Genomic DNA, 3,600 nt, shown 5'->3' on the forward strand with positions numbered 1-3,600 from the left:
TACCATCAATAAAAAAACTCACGCAAGCACGCATCATCATCATTACTTTTAGAGCAGATAAAAAAGTAAAATTTAATTTATTGACGGTCTAAAACCGTTCTCATTCGTCACCAAATTGACTGAGTGAGTAAGTAACTGTTTCATTTTGTATTTCAAAGTAAGATTGTCCACAGTTTGTTTAGATTTTTTTTTCTTTTATATTTTACAATTTTCTGTATAGGTTGACATAACATTGACATCAAATGCACGACCACCATCCAATATATTTTTAATGTTATTTCAACATAAACATGTGACAAAAACTTTATGAGAGGACAACGAAAGATTTTTGTAGCCTAAATGACATGTAATATAAAGGTGTTTAAACATTCTGATCAACTTGAAAAAAATTTAATTCTTCATGTTGGGTTTTGACTCTTGTTGATTTTGACCAACATTGATGTAAATCACCATCTAGTTACGATTTTAGTGAAAATGTGGAGAATAGAATCATAGTCACCTTAAAAGATGTGACAATGCAACTTGGCATCCCCATTGATGGGAACCCTGTGACTGGTCTTAGTAGTGATGATTTGGTATCAATATGTCACAAATTATTAGGATTTGTGCCACCTGAAACAATAGTTTAAAGGAACACAATAAAGATATCTTGACTTGGGTTGGAATACCCCTTAAGTATCTCTGTTATTTAATTTATTCATTGCTGATAAAAAAAAGATATCTTAGCTTAATAACTCTTTTCAAGAAATTCTGGATGATGCAACCGATGTTATTATATATAGTGCAACATGTCCGAGCACATATCTTGACATTAATTGAAAGTCTATTAATGACAAACACATCAACCAATCAGATGCATATGATGTATCTCTTCTTACCAAGTGACTTGAATAATGTGTTCAATTTTAATTGAGGGTCAGCCATGTTAGTTTATCTGTATTGTGCATTGGATCATTGTACTGATTATAATTAGGACAATATTAGATGGTGCATCATAGTTCTACAATATCAAAACATGCATTTATTCTAGAATTGAAATATTGATTGTTAATTAAGGAAAGAATTTTTTCCACTTAAGAGGTTATAATATTTTTTTTTGGTCAATTTTTAGTAATAAAAAGACCGTATTAGTTATGACAATCGTAATGTTTAAAAATAAAATGTTGAAAAAGATACATAAAGTAAAAAGAGTAATGCTATAAATACAAGATAACTAATAAAGGTGCTAAAAACATTTAGAACAATATAGTTTAAAAAACTAACTTACCTAAGAAAAAAAATAACTTTCCTAAGAAAATAATTGTTTAAATAAATTCAAAAAATGTATAGCATGACAACATAAGTGGGTGTACATTAGCAAGTCCTAATATATGTTAAAAATACATCAGGATTTAACATGATAACATCAGTGGATGTAGATTAGGGAATATATATATATATATATGTGGTAACTTACACCCACTTAATTTTTAAAATGAATAAATTAGCAAACCACACCTTGAATATATTTTAAGAAAAATTATAGTTTGTTAACTTATTTATTCTAAAAATGAAGTGGAGTAAGCTAACAAACATGTATTTACTAACGTACATTCACTTGTTTTTCTAGTATTAAATTAAAAATTTGCATACTTAGGGTAGTCAAAGAAATTTGTGGTCTAATATATTAACTTACTCCTAAATATAGTGGGTGTAAAAAGCTGTAAGCACATCAAATATGTAGAACATAGCAACACTCATTATCACAAGCCCAGAGATGACAGGGGCAAAGCACAACACTAATGTATGATATTGAGGATCATAACAGTAGAAGGAACAACGAGATATAGATGATTTAACAGTGGAAATTGTTGAGAAGATATCAACTGTTGAGAAGATATCAACGGTAATTAAATAGCTTACTGTACAATTTTTCATTCTCTGAAAGTTATAGCTCGGCTGGTCAAAGCAGCACTAATAATAACACTAGCCAGGTTCTGTTATACCAATATCAGATGCACTACGAACTGCACAGTAGCATCAACAAAAACACATGGTCAATTAAGAGTATACAAAAACTATCAATATAATGAATACTAAAATTCAAAGTCATGGAAGTGCTTTTAAGGATCTCAGTACAGCTTGGCAGTACCTGAACCACATAATAACACAAAGTATAATAATGTACAAATAATATTCTACCAACTTACTTCATCTAATCTAAAACCTTCCCCACTTCAGCTAGCATGTATGCATAAATAAGCTCATATGGCTGAAATGAAAGCAAAATAAACTGAGAGTGTCCAATGCATCTCACAAAGCAATTGTTGTCACATTTAACATAATATTAAGTACAGTGGTAATTCATGATCAATATAAAATATTTTATATAAACTCTCAATTATAATTCATCAATATAAAATCTCGTATACATTACATTGCCAATTAGAATTAGTCATTAATAGGCCTTTTAAGTTAATTATTGTAAAAATCATCAAATTTACCATATGTGGTAGTAGTTTGTGATCGAATACACTATCAGTGCATTGACTATTTTCTCACTTTTATTAGAGAAGAAGAGATGTTAAGGCAAATGTAATTTAGAGACAGAACATTTCAATTTCAAAATCTTACAGAACACACAGTTTGTAATGTCACATTCCTACTTTGATAAACCTAGGATTGAAGAAGTGATATAAACTACATGCCATGTTTTAAACATGTCTATGCAATCCTGCTAAGCTTTTAATGGAAGATCCAAGTTTGAACATAGAATCCTAGAAAATCTTGGGAACCAGAAAAGTACAATAGAGAGAGAGGAAGGGATAGCAAATATACAGTGCAGACCGAACAGTAGAACCATCAAGATCCAATCAAGAAGCTGATCTTGCCTTCTAACAAAACTCTTTGAAGTTTATAAAACCAAAAGAGAGTAAAGAAAAAAAAAGGAAGAGTTTATAAAATCTTGAAAAAGAATGAAAACTGAAAAAAGATATACTCCTAAGGTATCTACAGATTTCGAGTTTCTTTCAATTTAATTCAGGGAAAGAGTAATAACATAGACCGACCTAGAAAACACAGATACTTAAAACAGAGCTATACCTTATCAGTTGTGAAACCATTACAATCAGTTGTCTGTCATTTTCTCCACCTTCGTTGGCCTCTCACTCGCCGGAGTAACGTGATCCTTTGTTTCTCACTCGCCGGAAAGACATCAGATGAGATGAGAGGGAGGAAAACGGACCAAATATGGAGTGTCTGAGGATCCCCTTATATATATACATACGTGTGAGTTGGTGTAATGTTAAAAAAGAAAAAAAAAATATTATTATTAATATAAAATAAAATTGAATATAAAAAAGCACAAATTGTTTTAAAAAAATGTTACGAACAAACATAACACAGCAAAAGATGATATTTTCAAAACATAGAAAATTAACAGTAATAAAAAAGTTTAAAATGAAATCTCGATAGAAACGTTTAAATAAGAAAACTAATATTTAAAAGTAAATGAAAAAGTGTAGATATTTATAAAAAAATATCACAGTAAAAGGTAATATTGTAATTATTCCATAAAGTTGAAAAAAAGGATAAAATTTAACAAGTGATCAAAATTTATGA

At 29.5% G+C, this 3,600-nt stretch overlaps 1 long non-coding RNA gene across 2 annotated transcripts; it reads right to left on the bottom strand.

Annotated features, from left to right (window-relative positions):
- Positions 1-318: 318 nt before the first annotated feature.
- LOC137805953 (uncharacterized) lies at positions 319-3,224 on the bottom strand. 2 transcript variants are annotated; one of them, XR_011080285.1, is made up of 3 exons: positions 3,082-3,224; positions 1,903-2,006; positions 319-612 (listed from the first exon to the last, which is right to left on the bottom strand). It is a non-coding gene; the product is annotated as an uncharacterized lncRNA (long non-coding RNA). The 2 variants fall into 2 exon arrangements; XR_011080284.1 differs by lacking the exon at positions 319-612 and having other exon boundaries at positions 1,639-2,006.
- Between the last annotated feature and the right edge of the window lie 376 nt (positions 3,225-3,600).

Source organism: Phaseolus vulgaris, chromosome 3 (genome assembly GCF_000499845.2).
Source record: "Phaseolus vulgaris cultivar G19833 chromosome 3, P. vulgaris v2.0, whole genome shotgun sequence".
Classification (NCBI taxonomy): Eukaryota; Viridiplantae; Streptophyta; class Magnoliopsida; order Fabales; family Fabaceae; genus Phaseolus; species Phaseolus vulgaris.